At 46.7% G+C, this 20591-nt stretch overlaps 1 protein-coding gene across 10 annotated transcripts in view; it reads right to left on the bottom strand.

Moving 5' to 3' along the window:
* BCAS1 (brain enriched myelin associated protein 1) overlaps positions 1 to 20591 on the bottom strand; it is a 675276-nt gene that overhangs the window by 112897 nt on the left and 541788 nt on the right. The window lies entirely within an intron of this gene.

Here is a 20591-nt window from a genome sequence, read left to right as displayed (position 1 = left end):
AACAACACCCTGGGAATGCACCTCTTGGACTGCTAAACTGTGTGTGCCCCACACCACGAAAAGTACAATGCTACACCATTGACATCCATCAAATGAAGTACACACACCACTGCTTTAGGAATTTCAAGTGGAATGAAAGCTTCCCACGCCACAGGCCCAAAATGCAAGATATGGTGAATCCAGCCCCTGGCTCAATGCCCCCATGCCATGTGCCCCACTGAGTGGCATGCATCAAGTGCAAAAAAGGGCATACCGACTGCCATTATGATAATGTGTCCCTCCAAACCATTGTCGCTGTTCCTGCCCACATCCACCCTCCATTGGCCAAAATGCAAAACATAGTGTAGCCAGACCCTAGCACAATGTCCCCATACCAAGTGCCCCCTGAGTTGCATGCATCAAATAAACTACCTTGAGATCTCATTGCCCTTTCTTCTATTCACACTTCTTATGATTCTGCCCTTTCTGCTACTAAGAAATTGTATTTTTCTAACCGTATTGTTTTCTATTCACCTCACCCTGGAAGGCTTTTTCAGTTTCTTAATTGCATTCTCCCCCCTATTTCCTCCACTCTCTCACCTTCTGCACCTTCTGATTTTGCACATTTCTTCATCACTAAGGTTGTACTTTTGCAATTGTCGTGATCTGCTACTCATAATCCTCTGCTACTCATAATGCTCCTTTCTTTCGCTTTCTAGTTCCTCTTTTTTATCCTCATTTTCTACTATATATGAATCCGACACTCCCCACTTTCTTGCACATGCTCATCCAACCGCCCCTTCTTGAGCCCATTACTTCTTCTCTTATCGCTAAACTGTTTCCATCTCTTTTAGCTTATTTTACTACATTAATAAATCCCTATCCTTCTTCTGCTATATTTCTTGCTGACTTTAAAGCAGCCATTATTCTTCTACTTTTGAAAAATCCTTTCCTGGACACGGCTGCACCTTCTAACTATCATTCAATTTCCCTTCTTCCTTATCTTGGAGTGAGTGGTTTATACTCAAGTTTCTTCTTATCTCGACCTGCACTCTCTCCTTCCACCTTCTCAATCTGGTTTTCGCCCTTTCCATTCCACATAAACTGTGCTTCTTTTGGTTTCTAATTCTTTTTTACCCTCTAGACATGCTAAGCTCTCTTCTATTCTTATTCTCCTTGAGTTCTCTGCAGCTTTTGACACGGTTGGCCACTGCCCTTTACTGTCGACTCTACACTCACTTGGGTTTTCTGGCACTGCTTCATCATGGTTTCGGATTTATCTGATCCTTAATTCTCTGTTTCCTGGGGAGGATCTAACTCCCCTTTTTTCCTTTGACTCATGGGGTTCCTCAGGGCTGTGTTTTAGGCCCTCTTCGTTTCTCTCTTTAAACTGCACCTCTTTCCTCTACTGTCTCCTCTTTTAGGTTGTTCATTGGCACAGTGGGGCAGCCACAGCCCCTGCAATGTAGGGGTGTGGGCTGCCACCACATGTCCTGGAAGTTAGGGGGGAACCCTCGGACATAAAAAAGAAATAGTCAGAGTGAATTCAAAAAGATACTATTTCTATTTAACATGCATGCATTTTCTTGCAATGTGGGTGACTTCCATGCATTGGATTTTTGGATTGGTGTTACTCTACAAAACAATTGCAAACACTCTGGCTTTTAGCCAATTTTTCTCAGAAAGTGTGCTGTGTAATGCATTACAACACATATTTTTATCTCCTAGTGCCTTGCGTTGCATTCCCCTGCGGCAGCATAATCATTGTGTGTATTGTTCAGGTGCGACATGTGATTTCTTGCTAAGCTTCTGGGGTCCTCCTATTCATGGCTCACAGGGAGGCCACCAAATGGTGTGCTACGCCACTGGGGTTGTCAGATGACATGAACTGTTTATTTCCTTTTCATATTTTTCTGATTCTCTACACTCTGCTATTTCTGAATGTCTATCAGTGAACCAAGACAGGATGTAATCTCGTTTTGTCCACTTAAATGTCGCCAATACAGAAATTATTTTCTTCCCAACCTGTACGCCCCACCTTTTCCCCCATTTTTCGTAGTTTCCCATCTGTCTTCCTTTTTACTCTACCACCGTTAACTTAGACATCATTTTTAATTCCCTGCTTTCTTTCACATCACATATTTCAAGTATTGCACGATCTTGCTGTTTTCAACTTCTTAATTTTAGAAAAGCGTGCTCTTCCCTTATTGTTAATGACACTGATATGCTGATTACTACTCTTAGTTTCTCTCATCTTGATCATTGTTCTTCTCTTCTTCTTGGTCTTCTTGCTTCTCACCACCCCCCACGTTTTATCAATAACTCTGCTGTCTGCACTCTCTGTACTATTTCCCCTCGTTCTTCTATAACCCCTGCACTCATTTCTGTTCAGTGTTTTCTTTTTTAAACTGGCTTGCAATTTTGTTTCCTCTGTATGACCTTCAAATGTGTACCTGGTCTTGCTCCTGGTTATTTATGTTCCCTGGTATCTATGTGTACCCGCCCTCATATTCTACGTTCACAATCACAGCTTCTTCTCTCTGTTCCTAAATCCCCATGTGCCCAGTCTCGTTTTCGTTCTTTCTGTCTTCTTGCCACTATGTTCTGGAACCCTTTACCATTGAATATTTGGTCCATTTCGTATCCTCTGTTCGGTACTACTCTAAAAAAAACATTTTCTATCTAAAATGTCTCCGTTTTGGATCTAAATCTGCTTTTGGACAAATGTTTGTATCGTTTTAAATCTGTATATAAGGAGCTTTGGCGAAAGTGCCTTATAAATCAAAAAATAAAATACAAATGAAAAAAGGGCTCACCTGACTGACAACGTGATGAAGTGTCCCTCCTCACGATTGCTGCTGGTCATGCCCACCTCCACTCCCCAATGCCCAAAATATAAAACATAGCGTAGCCCCTGTTAGGCAGAATTCTGTGCAGTGCACTTAGGGACCACTACACACAATTAAGACTACAAGTGGTACTACAAGTTCACCTTTGGTACAAGCCTGTACTACTATGTTCAAGTGGTAGCAGTGGCAGAGCAGCCACGCTTATCTCAAGAGTATATGAGCAGTAGCAGAGATTACACAAAGGACCACAATTACTGTGACTCAAGCAAACACTGACTCTAGGTTTCAAGTAAAAAATATAAGTACATTTATTTTTAAACCATTTGTTATAAAACACAACACACGTAAAATACACTACACACATCCAATTCCACTTGTGCCAGTAAATTCAAGGTACGTACATTAGGATTTGACAGACCGGTGTTGGGATACTAACGCGTACCCGCAAATAGAAATGCTCACGAAGTTAAAACACACTTTTTACTTAAGAATTTAAAAGAAGGGAAAAGTGAATAAAAATCAAAGGCAATACTTTTTCAACGCAAGGAGACTCGAGGACAAGTTCAAAGATACAGATTAAAGTCAATAGGGCTGCGCCAGTGTCAATGGAACAGATGCTCAGTTGCCGAGGATCACACGTTGAACAGTTCGAGATTCGAAATGCCAAGAGTTCGTAAAGATTGTCAAATGGAAGGAAAAGTTATAAGGAGGAGGGAAGAAAGAACAAATCTTCGTGGAGGAAAAGGGTTCCCCCGATTCCGGCTGGTCAGACAGAGAGAAAGACCAAGTGTGAACAGTACCTTATTCCGTTGGAGAAAAGCTGGTGCCACGGCAGTTGTTCCTGGTAGTTCCTGCAGACTCACGGTTCCTGTGGCTTCAGTTGTCGGGACAAGAAGGGGGACGTCTGGAGCGATCTGCTCTACCCAGGGATGAGGCCAGCAGCAGAGAGAAAGACAACGATGAATAAAAGTTGCGCTCCTTTAAATCAGGAGAAAGCTCTTCTGATGGCTATCCGGACCACTGCAGCACAGCAGTGATTTCGACCCAGGAGAGGATTCTCTGTCTGAAGAAAAGGTGAGCTGGTTGATCCCACCAGGCTCAGGGGAAGAAGACTCCGGAGTGGATCTTCTCTTAGTCGTTGAAGGGGTAGATAGCTCAGGACTGCAGCAGAGCTTCAACGGGACTCATGGTTGCAGCAGACCTCTTCTTCTCTGCTTCTCTTTGGTTCCTTGTAGTTCCAAAGGCGACTCTGCCTTCTAGCTCAAGAGTCCTGCCTTTTATGCCAAAATCCCCCATTCACACAGCCTGGCTGTCAATCACTCAGCAGGGGGTTTGTCCAGCCCAGACAACCACCTCAGCCAATCAATACAAAGTGCGACTGGGGTCTCCAAGGAGACCCTGTGCAGGGGGTGACTACACCCCTCCCTCACATTCAGCCTACCTAGACATCCAGACGCAAAAGGAGGGCTTCTGGTTAGAAGCCCGCCAAAGGTTGGCAAACAAAGGAGGCAAACCTGGTTTGCCATGCAAAGAAAGACCCAAGAAGGATGTTAACAAAAAGAAATGGCGATTAAACCCAACCGGAGCCGAAATAAAAAGTATTTAATATATATATATATTATAATTTAATATAACCGCGGTAGGAAAATTAGGGTAGATACCACTGCCACCAGCCAAGTTTTAATGTTAAGGGAGCAAAACAATGCTCCATGAGGTACAGATAAAAAGGGCTAAGGATTAACCCTTTCCAATACTCCATTTAAGATGGGGTGTACTGCATCTGTGGTTAAATGACTATGTAAAGTTAATGGCAACTTTACCCTTTTCTGGGGGACGGTAGTCAGCCCCAGAAATGGAGTCGGTGGGAAGTCGAAATGACAACCCTGTGTCACTGCACTGAAGGTGGTGTGTAACACACAAAAGTGTGGGGCTACTGAAGTGGTGTACTCCAGAGTCCACAATCACAAAACAGATGAATTACACATGGCAAAACACAGGTAAGAGTGGGGGCAAAGCTCACACTCTTACCAAGTCGAAAAAATAAACTCCAGAAATCCAGCAAAGCTGCTGAGGGACTCACTAGGTAAGGGAAATTAGCCGTAGAATGTGAATTCTCGAAAACAGCCCCCTTCGCACAATGTCTCACATGCCATGTGCCCCGCTGAGTGGTATGCATCAAGTGCAAAAAGGGCTCACCTTACTGCCATCATGATGGTGTGTCCATCCACCATTGCTGCTAGCGTTGCCCACCTCCACACACCACTGCTATGTAAGTGCTCCTGCAATGGGGAAAATCAACCGCTGCCTCCTACCAACTTACACATGCATGTCTCTGATACCCTCAACATATCCTCCATTGAAACATGAAGATGCCCTCCAGAAATACCAGAAAGCAAATTAGCCAACCACAGGATACACAAACCTAAATAAAAAAGTATGGTAACACACCCCTCTCCATCAACAGCATTTGAACATATAAATGGGTACACATCAGGAATATTACACATGACAAATGAAGAGATTCCATCCCCTGACACCTGCACCTCACAAACAATGCACTGCATACTACACAGATCACCTATATGCATACATGTCAAATGGATCATCCATTCATATGGATTGTTACAGTCAGGTTTTTTGTATGCACATGCAACATGATCAGGGGGGAACTGGGAAGGCAAAGAGGCCATGGCAATGATAGGCAAACAGTACACATATCACACTTCTACTACAAGGCCAACCCTATTGCCATGAGAAAATGTTGAAACGCCACACAAAAGAGGCACAGGTTGCAGAATCCTACTGTGAAAGAAACAGAGTTCCCAAAAGACTAGTCCATAACTGATCATGGAGTGGCTACCCGACATGACACATATATGGAGAGGGAATGCAATGCTGGCATGAGAAGTAGGGCAAATGAAATGCCACATGAAAAATTAAGTCACTGCATCAGCTCACACCAAAAACATGTGCACAGGAACATCCTGAGGAGAGTGATTCCAAGCAGCAAGTCACAGATCTGCAACCTGTAACCCAAAGCACATGCATAGCTGATCAAGGAGACATGCACACACTCATTTATGTAGGACAACTCACTCGTTTAGTGACACTGACCATCACCCAAACATCAACATACATGCACAACCAACATGTGCCACATCATGCCACAATTGGGATGCATATGTCACCAGCCATAAAAATGAATGACAGTGCACAACCTTACCTGATGGTACAGCTGTGGTGCTGTGAATCCCTCATCAACTCCACCTAACACTGGACCTCCACATTTGTGCTAGGAGAGCCAGTATCCAGCTCAGGAAATGTGGACTTGGGTGCAAATATTGTGCTGGGGGGGGTCCTCTCAAGGAGTGTGGGCACTAATTGAGGCAAGACACCTGAAATAACACTGGACATTTGTTTGGACCAGCTAAAGGAGTGTGTCCGACAGACTCCACGTATACGCATCAATTTATAATAAAATGTTCACCTGTGTGTGGAAGGCTGTAGCAGTTGACTCCACTGACCATGTCCTGTCCCACAGTTAGAAATTGTGCCCACTACCATGAGAAGTTGACTCACTTCCCACATCAGCACAATGGACCTGCCATGATGACACAAACACAAATAATACAGTCCACTCTGGACGAGGGTAAACAACAAATACAGTCCACCTTGGATGGAGGTAAAAAACAAACACAGTCCACCTGATGGGGATAAAAAAGTACCCAAAAAGAAACATGTCCAGCCTGGAAAGGGCAGGGGATCTAAAATAAAGATAGAAAAACTACATACTGCCTCTACGGGCTCACGGATACCAGGGTGCACAAAGAAGGTGTGGTGACAAGAGAAGTGGTGTATGTGGGGACATGGGCAATGGCACCACCTGTGTGGTTTAACTGTATGACCCATCCTGTAGTGGATCCTGGGTTAGTGCACTCTGACCATGCAATGCTAAAGCCTGGTCCTCATTGGCTGCGTGTTACGTTCACCTTGTCTCTATGGGGACGTTAGGGCACGGTTGCAGCCCTCCCTGGTACTGGCTCCCCTTGGTCAGGCTTCTTCCCCTGCTCTTGTGTTGTGGACTGCGCTGGTTGTTGGCACTGCCCCTGCGAGAATATGAGAGGCTGTGAGAATGCTGTGATATTACTGTGATACCCCTCAAACCCTTCTTCCCAGAATGTGGTGAGCATGCGCCGACCCATATAGTCTCATCTGTTTAATTACGATGGCGAGCTCTCTGTCCTGCTTCTCACTGCAGGGGCGCTTTAGCTAGACCGAGTTTCTTCAGTGGTCCATGTGCATGGCAGCCCAGACCGGCTGTGGCAGAACCACTCCAAAGGTAAGTATCCTTTCAATAATGATTATTGTCCGTATTCTTTTGGAATGTCTTTCCTTGATTATTGTCTGTATCTTTTTGTAATGTATTTCCTTTTCCCCAATAGGTGATATGAGACCCAGCGGTAGTTGCGGTGCAAGAAGCGAGCCCCAATGGAAGAAAAGGGAGTTCACGATGTCCCAATAGGTGGTAAGTTTGGTTTTAAGGTCAAGCGTGAGGATTGGTCTAAGCACAACCTTAGCGTAATGTCTTAATCGCTTTTCTAATCTTGTTTTGTCTTTTTCTCTTGCAGGGATTGTCTGGTGATGTCGGACTGGAATGCGCTATCCGAAGATCTGCCGGCGGGTGAAGGATGCCTGAATCCGCAATGATGCTGGCCGAAAATGGACTCCCAAATAAGTTTTGTGGCTGCGAGCACGAATCAGGTAAGATTGCGCTCTCACTGTGGTTGCTGCTGGAATCAGGTAAGGATGCGCTCTGACTGCGGTTGCTGCTGGGATCAGGTAAGGATGCGCTCCGACTGTGGTTACTGCTGGAATCAGGTAAGGATGCGCTCTGACAGCGGTTACTGCTGGAATCAGGTAAGGATGCACTCTGACTGCGGTTGCTGCTGGAATCAGGTAAGGGTGCACTTCAGGCGGCGGTGAGCGTTACGCTGCTATAAGCAGACTAACGCAAAGCGCTTGCATGCGGGTGGGGCAGGCTTAAATACCCTGATCCCGGCCACGCCCATTTGTTCTGACTCGTGGCCACACCCTGCCACTCCTAGAGGATGTTGCATGTGCAGCCCAATTCACTCCTATGGCCACGCCCGACCTGGGGGTGCGTGGAGGCCCTTGCAGGGGAAAAAACAGCACGTGCACCAGAACAAAAGTGTGCAGAGCACACTTACTCATGAGCCTGGCGCCAAAGGCGCCAGAACTGGGTCCAACTGGACCTTTTATGTAGTGGAGCTTGTGGTTCTTGCTGAGTGGCCATGACACTACGGCCACTTGTGAGGGGGATGTGTGCATGAGGCCCCACATAGCTTTGTGCATGCCACAAGTGGCCAAAGAGTCATCATGCATTCTGACCCTTGACGTCTCCAACTGCATGTTGAGAGATCGTCTCAAGGAATCCATCTCTTGGCAGAGGTTGTCCCTTGTGGCAAACATTTCATTATGCAGAGATTGCCTAAAGGAATGTGTGTCTTGACGGCAGGACTCCCTTAAGGCGAACATCTCCGCCTGCAGGCATTTACTCTGGGATACTGCATCTTGACATTGGAATTCCCTTGAGGCCAACATCTTCACATGCAGTGTTTCCTTTATGGTGTCCCACTCCTACATCAGTTGGTCCCTTGAGAACAATAACTCATCATGCAGGGACTGTCTCAAAGCCAAACCATCACAAATAACCTGCCTCAGTTGTTGCATGTCCTCTCTCCTTTCCCGGCACAATAGGCGGTGTTCGGCAGTGGGTGCAGCATTTGAAGACATTGTATTCTCTGCCAGGCAATGGATGTCCCTGGCCATCTCCTGCAGGACCTCGCCCCGTTGGGCACTTATACACAGCAACTGCTCCTCCCACTCTGAGTGTCCAGCAGGAACACATCCACTGCGTGTGCAGGACCTACCAAGCCGGGATGCTGAACCTCAGGCCAGTCACAGTGAGTGCACTGTCATTGGCTGGTAGTCTACAACCTTCTGACTGACACCAGCCTCCTCTCCTGGCTCTATGATGGGCAAAGGCAACCTTGCAGACACTGAAGCCACCTTTGATGTAGGGCTTCTCACTGCCAGGGCAGGTCTCCAACGTCTCCTCCTCCAACTCAGTAGACTCAAGCTTCTCAAGTAGCTCAGTGGAATCTGGACTACAAAGTGGTGTACCCTCCACCATGTCCCTCAGTGTGCCCTTCACATCAGGTTTGGCGGCAGCATCTGAAGAGTCGGCAGGCCTGCTGATGATGGACTGCAACACAAGGGGATTCTCACCATGCACAGCACCCGGGCTGCACTGGTGGATGGTTGTGCCTCATCCGCCTCCTCTTAGACCTCCTCATCCACTGTATCCACACCTGAAAAATGTAAGGCAACAATATTCATAGGCCTACCCATCTGGTTGCACATATACATGTGAATCAAAATGCATTCAGACACAATGGATCACATCACACATTGACACTGGACACTATGAAATGTAAAAGTCACAGCTGACTGACATTCAATGCTCTGTACAATCATGCTGGTGCATGTCAGGTCCTGCAACAAGCCACGGATTGAGGGATTAGGCATACATACATACATACATATAGACATGTATGAGAGTGGAAGGCCTAACAGTAGACAGACAGATGTATGTGCATCATTTCTGAGCCCCTCTCTACGTCAACCATGCCTACTTGCTGCATGTGGATATGTCACATTAAGTCCTGCTGACCACACCTGCTTTGGGCATTAGCGCTTGCCAAACTCCCCATCACCCCTTTTACCACATTGCCCAAGGCCAAATTTGTGGTTACACATGCTCCCATGCATTGCAACAATGTCTGAGGAGAGTGCAACATCGACATGAACTGTGTGCACTTGCATGACCACTGAACAATTGACAGTTCAAATGTGGAATGAACATCACTTAAGCATCAATTGGACAACCACTGCAACTCCTGCCTGGGACATACCATCATGCAAATTTGCACTGACATTATCGCTCATCAATGTCCACTGGCTGCCAGGTGTCATTCTATGTGAGTCCGAATTTGGGTTAACAAAGCACTATCAACAAGCATGAGACTGTGAGCATGTCAGTGACATGTGTCTGGCAGGCCATTGCCACATATAGGTGTATTGTAGTTGTTAAAGGTAAGGTGTGCTGTAAGATTGATGTCAACCACACACAGAGGTCAAACACCCATATTGTAGGATGTACAATATATGATGGAAGTGGCCATGCAAGCCTCACTGTAGCACACATGGATGGTCGCATGTACCCTGTACATCTATACCACAACGTTTGACAGCATATCATGTGAAGACAGAGGCATTCATGACATATACACATAGCACCTACCTGATGAGACTGCACAGGTGCCCATGCCTCCCATGCCAATTACCTGCTCACTGCTGATGAGTCCACTTACGATCCTCTTCAAATGGAGTCATCTCTTCCACGTGTGGTTATCCACCTCCAGTAGCCTGGGCAGAGGAGACATTGCTGCCGAGCTTCTCCTTGGGACGACGCATGAGGTCCACCATCTTCTTGTGGACCTCTTCCACAGTGCACCTTTCCACACCACAGGCATTAATCTGGTCTGTGATCATCTGTCACATCCTCCATTGGAAGAATACTGCCAGCCCAAGTGTACAGGTCGTCATGGTGTTCACTGACATAATCAGTGAGGATTGCCAGTTCCAAATCTGTAAAGCTCGTCTTGGTGGCACCTTCTCCTTTGCCTGTGCCTCTTCATGGGTTGCTGCCTGTTCCTGCTCTTTAGACTGGCCCCTCATGCCCCTAGTGAGGCCCTTGGTGGAACAAGGGCACCTGTAGGCTCACCACCACGTTGAGCAGGTGGGCACTTTTTCTGCCCTCTTCCCCATCCTCATCCCCTCTCCGGAGACCTCGATGTCATGGTGCATGTGGGGTTCACAGCTAGGTACCAACTGATCTTGGCGCAAATTCAGCGATGCACCCCCATAAATGTCTCTGTCAGGAAATGTGCGTTGCACCCCCGAAATGTCTCTGCCTCCACACATGTCAGGAAGTGCACATTGCAACCCCCAAATATGGCTGCCACCGATCAAGCTAGGGAATGCATGTTATAAACAGATTTACACACATTGCACGTAAACACAATGTGTGCATCTTGTAAGTTGCGCTCATAGGGTCTTTCTCATGTATTACTGGAGACACCTGTCCCTTGATCTAGCTCCTGCCTCCTGACATATCTTGCCTCCTCCAACCTCATTTAGCCTCCAAACCTCAACATCTCCTGCTGCCTGGTAGTGTGTCACTGGCTACTGGCCACTATCACTGCGTTAGAGTGCCTGCTATTCCCATACAGCCTTTTCATTTGTGCCACTCCGGTGAAGCTCTGTGGCAACCTCAGCTGCCATCTAAGGACTTCCACCTCTATACCACCACCACAGCTTAACAGTGCACATAGTCAGGGATCAGCTTCATCTCACCAGCCTCAGGGGCACCATGTACACAACATCCACTTCATGCATGGGGGGGTGAAGTCCGTAGAGTGGACCACTCGAAGAAGCGCTGAGATGACCTTAGGATATGGAGCCAGGCAAAGGCGGTCCTTGAGGCAGGTGCCACCATTGAGGTGCACTGTGCGGCCCGCCACCCGTGTCACCCCTTCCCCTACAGGGCCTAGAGAGGGTGAACCCAGAGGTCCATGCCCTCATCCTTGACCTGCTGGTGAGTTCTCACAGGGCAAACATAGCCACATATGTTTTTTGTCCTGCATGGGTATGCATGAATTGGACTAGTTCATTCTTTTGACTATCCAGATCTACATTGGGACGTGTCAGGCCATTGAATGTGGGGGCATCCATGGTATGTTATCATGCCCTTTGTTTGTGTTAAGTGCAAGAGCATTGTTGCTTGATCGACAGGTATGGGTGCATGTATGTGTTTCTGGCTTTCACGTTGGACTGTCAGGGTTGAATGTTGGTACATGTGGTTGGGTGGAGATGTGCCTATTATGAACACGTGTCTAGGTGCATTTTCCATGACCCTGCTTGCAGGATACATTTGGGATACATTGGGCCACTGATTCATTGTGTTTGTGATGTGAAATGAGTTGTTGTCATGTGTATGTGGGCCAACATCAATGTGCTATGTTCACATGTGCATGTCTTACCATTTTGATTTGTCCTTTTGCCTTCAGTTGTGAGACTGGAATATGATTTTCAATCATTGGCCTGTATGATTGAGGCAGTTGCTTATTGCCTGATGCTGACAGCATGCAACTGCTACTTTTGTTGTGAGAACACATCCATTGGAACTTATGACTGTTTCCAATGTTCTTTGTTCATTTTTCCACAGTTCCAGCGGCAAGAGAAGGAGGGTACCAGCTGTGCTGTGGAGCTTCAACCCAAAGATGAGGCCTCCAGATGTAGACGCTGACCCCGGACACGCTCTTGTGAAGGTGCTGCGCCTGGGGGAGTGTCCCATACATCTTCCAATGCTGCTGAGGAGGAGTCCCAGGATTGCAGCATTGTGGTGGACAGCTTGGCAGCTATAGGACAGGGTGGTGATGACATTGCCACACAGTGGCCGCAAGCCATGGAGACCTCATTGGAGGTTTCTGGGTTGATGGGGGAGGAGATGGAGAGAAGGCCATTGCAAACCTGGCCATGGTGTCAGGAGGGGAAACCGGGGGGATGAACAGGCTGCAGACCTGGCGCTGAGACAGGAGGCTGTGGATTCCACCATGGAGGGTCAGCACAACGTCCTGTCCGAGGTCTATCTGCTGCAGCAATGCCTACCTTCAGTGAAGCCTCCACCTAGAGAAAGCCCACACTTCTGGCCGATGTGCCATCCAGGATGCAGATCTGCCACTGCTGATGGATGGCTTGGGGCGGCCGACATCTATGCGTGATGCTGTGCAAGCAACTCATGATATGCTTGTAGAGCATCATGGGCAGATGGGCCCCCTCATGTCCCAACCGACAACAGCACTGCTTTCCAGTGAGCACTTGGACAGGCCACTGCAATGGCGCCTTCCTCCTCCTCGTCATCTGTGCCCCAGTCATCCTCAACTGAGGCCTCCATTGCAGCTACCACCATGGCCTCTTGTGCCGCTGTCCTGCCCAGTCTGGATGTGCTGATGTCCCTGGTAGAGATGGATGTCCATAATGTGGCAGATGAGGTGGTCACTGAGCCTGCCCAGGAGCATACCAGGGAACAGGCTGTTGAGGAAGAGCAGACACTTGATGGTAGTGTAGGTGGTGCACTCCCCCGATGCAGACTATTATCCAGTCGGAGGGCAATGTGCTTCAGCCACATTGCCACGCAGCAGGAGTTGTTACTGAGGAGGCAAATCCTTGCAGGCATTGCGAGCAGGAGGAGGCAAGGGAGCACATGCATGGTGCAAATGAGGCAGGAGGCACTTTGACATGTACAGGCACTGGTGTCCTCCCATGTGCACTTTGTGAGGCAGCAGGAGGAGATGAGGCAGTGGTCACAAAATGTCGCAATAGACAGAGCCAGGGCCAAGGTCGAGGTGAGGGTTTCACAAGCACAGACTGTGATCCTGGAGGATTCTTGCATGGCAGCAGAGGAGATTGGGTGTCGGGTAAGAGAGGCCCTGTGAGCGCTCTGGGAAACCGAGGCGTGCCTACAGGAGGCCGATGTTGATGTAGAGCTGGTTTTGGTACAGGCTTTGTCAGACATTTCCATGTACTGGCCCGCTGTCTGATATATATAGTTCTTTAGTTGTAGGTTTCCTTTTGTTTATGTTTTTGTTTTGAATGCATATTATTTGTAAATGCCTTTTGTACGTAGTTGTTGATTAATACATTTCTATTTTAACATTCACTACCACTGTTTGCCATCTCTTTGTGCTTTTGCGCTTCTTTGTCCATGCGCACCTTTTCTTTAAACCTCCAAGTAAGTATGTCTTGTGGCTTTCAAATAGGGTTAGGGCACACTCTGTGGTTCATATTAGTACTGGACTATTTGCTTTGGGACTGCGTGCATGCTTCAGGTGAGTGTGATGATTGGATTGATACCTTCATGGCCAATGTATGTTGTGGACGATTGTAGATGTGGGGAGATTACATGTTTGTAGTTGCACATGTTTGATGTATTGCACATTTCTTGCTTAACTACTTCCGTTTTATTCAATACAGGAATGTTGGTAATTTCTGTACATGGTGTGCATGGGTGTGTCAACCAAGTATTCTGTGGTTGGCATGGCACTTCGTAAATGCTTTCATGGGTGTTGAATCATGGTAGGGGTTGTTTGCGGTTGGCATGGTGGCATTTCTGTGACTGATGTGGACATGTGTTTTGCCAGTAGAGAAGGGAGCATCACACGGGTATGGGTAGCAAACTATGGTTGACCGATGCCACTTATGCTGCAGGGTCTTTGCCAGCTTGCTTTCGGTGTGTCAGTGGTAGTAGAGCATGATTAGAATTGTGTGTCTACTGGTGGCGATGTGGGTATACATTTTGTGATGGCAAATATTATTCAGAATATGTTTTGGGTCTCTTGTGGTTGGTACACATTTGTTTAGGTGTCTGGCCAGATGTTCTCCAGTGCAGGGATAATTGAGGAATCTGGAGACAGCTCATTCACCTCTGGCCATTCAATTCTCCAAATTGACAAGTCATCTAGATAGTGTTCCTTTATTCTACCATAGCAGTTCAGGTGGCCCTTTGGCACTTGCTTATCCAAGTGGATGTGCTTAAAATTCCACAACAGGTATGGCTTATTGGTATTGCGGATGAGGAGGAGGCATCTTGTCTCTGATTTACTGGGCAACACACCTCACATGTGGACTATGTCGCCTGTACATCAAGGGAGCAAAGTGTACCTGCAGCTACAATATGGTTGGCCGAAGTTGTGCAGCTAGCTGAGTGTGATCCAAGGGGACACCACAGAAGAGCTGACTGTCCTGGATACACCAGCACTGCTTCCAAGGGATCATGTTGGAGGGGGATACCTGCCAGGTGTGGTTCATGGAAGACACAGGCAATCTGAGTTGAGGAAGGTAAGTTCTTGGCAGTGAACTGGGCAATGGGTGTTGAGGTGCAGACTAGTCACTGTACTGGGTCAATGGCAGACTTGGGGGTGCTGCCTTAATGTGGGGTGTTGAGACGCAGAGTAGTCGGGATGATGAGATGAGGGTGTAGTTGTGCGTGCTGCTGTAATGTGGGGTGTTGAGACAAAGATTAGTTGGGGTACGTGGGTGCCAACTTAATGTACATTGTTGGGGGTCTGATTAGTCGAGGTACGTGGGTGCTGCCTTAATGTACGTGGCTGGGGCACAAATTAGTCAGGGTATGTGGGTGCGGCCTTAATGTATATGGCTGGGGTGCAGATTAGTTGAGCTACTGGGACGAGGTGGACTTGTGGGTGCTGCTTTAATGTGGAGTGTTAAGGCCACAATTAGTTGGGGTACGGCGGTGCCACCTTAATCTATGAGGCTGGGGTGCAGATTAGTAGGGGTACATTCGTGCCACCTTAATGTACGTGTCTGGGGTGCTGATTAGTTGGGGTATGTGGGTGCTGCCTTAGGTTAGGGGGTCAGGGTGCAGTTTAGTGGGGCTGATGGGACGACGAGTTGTGGGTCACCGGAGTGGAGTGGGAGTAATGGTGATTGCTGGTAAGTAATCCCTGATTACTTTTGTACATGGGTCCGGCGCAAAGGTTGTTCAACACCGCTACTCTACAAAACAATTGCAAACACTCTGGCTTTTAGCCAATTTTTCTCAGAAAGTGTGCTGTGTAATGCATTACAACACATATTTTTATCTCCTAGTGCCTTGCGTTGCATTCCCCTGCGGCAGCATAATCATTGTGTGTATTGTTCAGGTGCGACCTGTGATTTCTTGCTGAGCTTCTGGGGTCCTCCTAATCATGGCTCGCAGGGAGGCCACCAAATGGTGTGCTACGCCACTGGGGTTGTCAGATGACATGAACTGTTTATTTCCTTTTCATATTTTTCTGATTCTCTACACTCTGCTATTTCTGAATGTCTATCAGTGAACCAAGACAGGATGTATTCTTGTTTTGTCCACTTAAATGTCGCCAATACAGAAATTATTTTCTTCCCAACCTGTACGCCCCACCTTTTCCCCCATTTTTCGTAGTTTCCCATCTGTCTTCCTTTTTACTCTACCACCGTTACCTTAGACATCTTTTTTAATTCCCTGCTTTCTTTCACATCACATATTTCAAGTATTGCACGATCTTGCTGTTTTCAACTTCTTAATTTTAGAAAAGCGTGCTCTTCCCTTATTGTTAATGACACTGATATGCTGATTACTACTCTTAGTTTCTCTCATCTTGACCATTGTTCTTCTCTTCTTCTTGGTCTTCTTGCTTCTCACCACCCCCCACGTTTTATCAATAACTCTGCTGTCTGCACTCTCTGTACTATTTCCCCTCGTTCTTCTATAACCCCTGCACTCATTTCTGTTCAGTGTTTTCTTTTTTAAACTGGCTTGCAATTTTGTTTCCTCTGTATGACCTTCAAATGTGTACCTGGTCTTGCTCCTGGTTATTTATGTTCCCTGGTATCTATGTGTACCCGCCCTCATATTCTACGTTCACAATCACAGCTTCTTCTCTCTGTTCCTAAATCCCCATGTGCCCAGTCTCGTTTTCGTTCTTTCTGTCTTCTTGCCACTATGTTCTGGAACCCTTTACCATTGAATATTTGGTCCATTTCGTATCCTCTGTTCGGTACTACTCTAAAAAAAACATTTTCTATCTAAAATGTCTCCGTTTTGGATCTAAATCTGCTTTTGGACAAATGTTTGTATCGTTTTAAATCTGTATATAAGGCGCTTTGGCGAAAGTGCCTTATAAATCAAAAAATAAAATACAAATGAAAAAAGGGCTCACCTGACTGACAACGTGATGAAGTGTCCCTCCTCACGATTGCTGCTGGTCATGCCCACCTCCACTCCCCAATGCCCAAAATATAAAACATAGCGTAGCCCCTGTTAGGCAGAATTCTGTGCAGTGCACTTAGGGACCACTACACACAATTAAGACTACAAGTGGTACTACAAGTTCACCTTTGGTACAAGCCTGTACTACTATGTTCAAGTGGTAGCAGTGGCAGAGCAGCCACGCTTATCTCAAGAGTATATGAGCAGTAGCAGAGATTACACAAAGGACCACAATTACTGTGACTCAAGCAAACACTGACTCTAGGTTTCAAGTAAAAAATATAAGTACATTTATTTTTAAACCATCTGTTATAAAACACAACACACGTAAAATACACTACACACATCCAATTCCACTTGTGCCAGTAAATTCAAGGTACGTACATTATGATTTGACAGACCGGTGTTGGGATACTAACGCGTACCCGCAAATAGAAATGCTCACGAAGTTAAAACACACTTTTTACTTAAGAATTTAAAAGAAGGGAAAAGTGAATAAAAATCAAAGGCAATACTTTTTCAACGCAAGGAGACTCGAGGAAAAGTTCAAAGATACAGATTAAAGTCAATAGGGCTGCGCCAGTGTCAATGGAACAGATGCTCAGTTGCTGAGGATCACACGTTGAACAGTTCGAGATTCGAAATGCCAAGAGTTCGTAAAGATTGTCAAATGGAAGGAAAAGTTATAAGGAGGAGGGAAGAAAGAACAAATCTTCGTGGAGGAAAAGGGTTCCCCCCGATTCCGGCTGGTCAGACAGAGAGAAAGACCAAGTGTGCACAGTACCTTATTCCGTTGGAGAAAAGCTGGTGCCACGGCAGTTGTTCCTGGTAGTTCCTGCAGACTCACGGTTCCTGTGGCTTCAGTTGTGGGGACAAGAAGGGGGACGTCTGGAGCGATCTGCTCTACCCAGGGATGAGGCCAGCAGCAGAGAGAAAGACAACGATTAATAAAAGTTGCGCTCCTTTAAATCAGGAGAAAGCTCTTCTGATGGCTATCCGGACCACTGCAGCACAGCAATGATTTCGACCCAGGAGAGGATTCTCTGTCTGAAGAAAAGGTGAGCTGGTTGATCCCACCAGGCTCAGGGGAAGAAGACTCCGGAGTGGATCTTCTCTTAGTCGTTGAAGGGGTAGATAGCTCAGGACTGCAGCAGAGCTTCAACGGGACTCATGGTTGCAGCAGACCTCTTCTTCTCTGCTTCTCTTTGGTTCCTTGTAGTTCCAAAGGCGACTCTGCCTTCTAGCTCAAGAGTCCTGCCTTTTATGCCAAAATCCCCCATTCACACAGCCTGGCTGTCAATCACTCAGCAGGGGGGTTGTCCAGCCCAGACAACCACCTCAGCCAATCAATACAAAGTGCGACTGGGGTCTCCAAGGAGACCCTGTGCAGGGGGTGACTACACCCCTCCCTCACATTCAGCCTACCTAGACATCCAGACGCAAAAGGAGGGCTTCTGGTCAGAAGCCCGCCAAAGGTCGGCAAACAAAGGAGGCAAACCTGGTTTGCCATGCAAAGAAAGACCCAAGAAGGATGTTAACAAAAAGAAATGTCGATTAAACCCAACCGGAGCCGAAATAAAAAGTATTTAATATATATATATATTATAATTTAATATAACCGCGGTAGGAAAATTAGGGTAGATACCACTGCCACCAGCCAAGTTTTAATGTTAAGGGAGCAAAACAATGCTCCATGAGGTACAGATAAAAAGGGCTAAGGATTAACCCTTTCCAATACTCCATTTAAGATGGGGTGTACTGCATCTGTGGTTAAATGACTATGTAAAGTTAATGGCAACTTTACCCTTTTCTGGGGGACGGTAGTCAGCCCCAGAAATGGAGTCGGTGGGAAGTCGAAATGACAACCCTGTGTCACTGCACTGAAGGTGGTGTGTAACACACAAAAGTGTGGGGCTACTGAAGTGGTGTACTCCAGAGTCCACAATCACAAAACAGATGAATTACACATGGCAAAACACAGGTAAGAGTGGGGGCAAAGCTCACACTCTTACCAAGTCGAAAAAATAAACTCCAGAAATCCAGCAAAGCTGCTGAGGGACTCACTAGGTAAGCGAAATTAGCCATAGAATGTGAATTCTCGAAAACAGCCCCCTTCGCACAATGTCTCACATGCCATGTGCCCCGCTGAGTGGTATGCATCAAGTGCAAAAAGGGCTCACCTTACTGCCATCATGATGGTGTGTCCATCCACCATTGCTGCTAGCGTTGCCCACCTCCACACACCACTGCTATGTAAGTGCTCCTGCAATGGGGAAAATCAACCGCTGCCTCCTACCAACTTACACATGCATGTCTCTGATACCCTCAACATATCCTCCATTGAAACATGAAGATGCCCTCCAGAAATACCAGAAAGCAAATTAGCCAACCACAGGATACACAAACCTAAATAAAAAAGTATGGTAACACACCCCTCTCCATCAACAGCATTTGAACATATAAATGGGTACACATCAGGAATATTACACATGACAAATGAAGAGATTCCATCCCCCGACACCTGCACCTCACAAACAATGCACTGCATACTACACAGATCACCTATATGCATACATGTCAAATGGATCATCCATTCATATGGATTGTTACAGTCAGGTTTTTTGTATGCACATGCAACATGATCAGGGGGGAACTGGGAAGGCAAAGAGGCCATGGCAATGATAGGCAAACAGTACACATATCACACTTCTACTACAAGGCCAACCCTATTGCCATGAGAAAATGTTGAAACGCCACACAAAAGAGGCACAGGTTGCAGAATCCTACTGTGAAAGAAACAGAGTTCCCAATAGACTAGTCCATAACTGATCATGGAGTGGCTACCCGACATGACACATATATGGAGAGGGAATGCAATGCTGGCATGAGAAGTAGGGCAAATGAAATGCCACATGAAAAATTAAGTCACTGCATCAGCTCACACCAAAAACATGTGCACAGGAACATCCTGAGGAGAGTGATTCCAAGCAGCAAGTCACAGATGTGCAACCTGTAACCCAAAGCACATGCATAGCTGATCAAGGAGACATGCACACACTCATTTATGTAGGACAACTCACTCGTTTAGTGACACTGACCATCACCCAAACATCAACATACATGCACAACCAACATGTGCCACATCATGCCACAATTGGGATGCATATGTCACCAGCCATAAAAATGAATGACAGTGCACAACCTTACCTGATGGTACAGCTGTGGTGCTGTGAATCCCTCATCAACTCCACCTAACACTGGACCTCCACATTTGTGCTAGGAGAGCCAGTATCCAGCTCAGGAAATGTGGACTTGGGTGCAAATATTGTGCTGGGGGGGTCCTCTCAAGGAGTGTGGGCACTAATTGAGGCAAGACACCTGAAATAACACTGGACATTTGTTTGGACCAGCTAAAGGAGTGTGTCCGACAGACTCCACGTATACGCATCAATTTATAATAAAATGTTCACCTGTGTGTGGAAGGCTGTAGCAATTGACTCCACTGACCATGTCCTGTCCCACAGTTAGAAATTGTGCCCACTACCATGAGAAGTTGACTCACTTCCCACATCAGCACAATGGACCTGCCATGATGACACAAACACAAATAATACAGTCCACTCTGGACGAGGGTAAACAACAAATACAGGCCACCTTGGATGGAGGTAAAAAACAAGCACAGTCCACCTGATGGGGATAAAAAAGTACCCAAAAAGAAACATGTCCAGCCTGGAAAGGGCAGGGGATCTAAAATAAAGATAGAAAAACTACATACTGCCTCTACGGGCTCACGGATACCAGGGTGCACGAAG

This window comes from Ambystoma mexicanum, chromosome 3p (genome assembly GCF_040938575.1).
Source record: "Ambystoma mexicanum isolate Mex_15411 chromosome 3p, UKY_AmexF1_1, whole genome shotgun sequence".
Taxonomy (NCBI): Eukaryota; Metazoa; Chordata; class Amphibia; order Caudata; family Ambystomatidae; genus Ambystoma; species Ambystoma mexicanum.
This window is presented reverse-complemented; position numbering and strand designations above follow the sequence as displayed.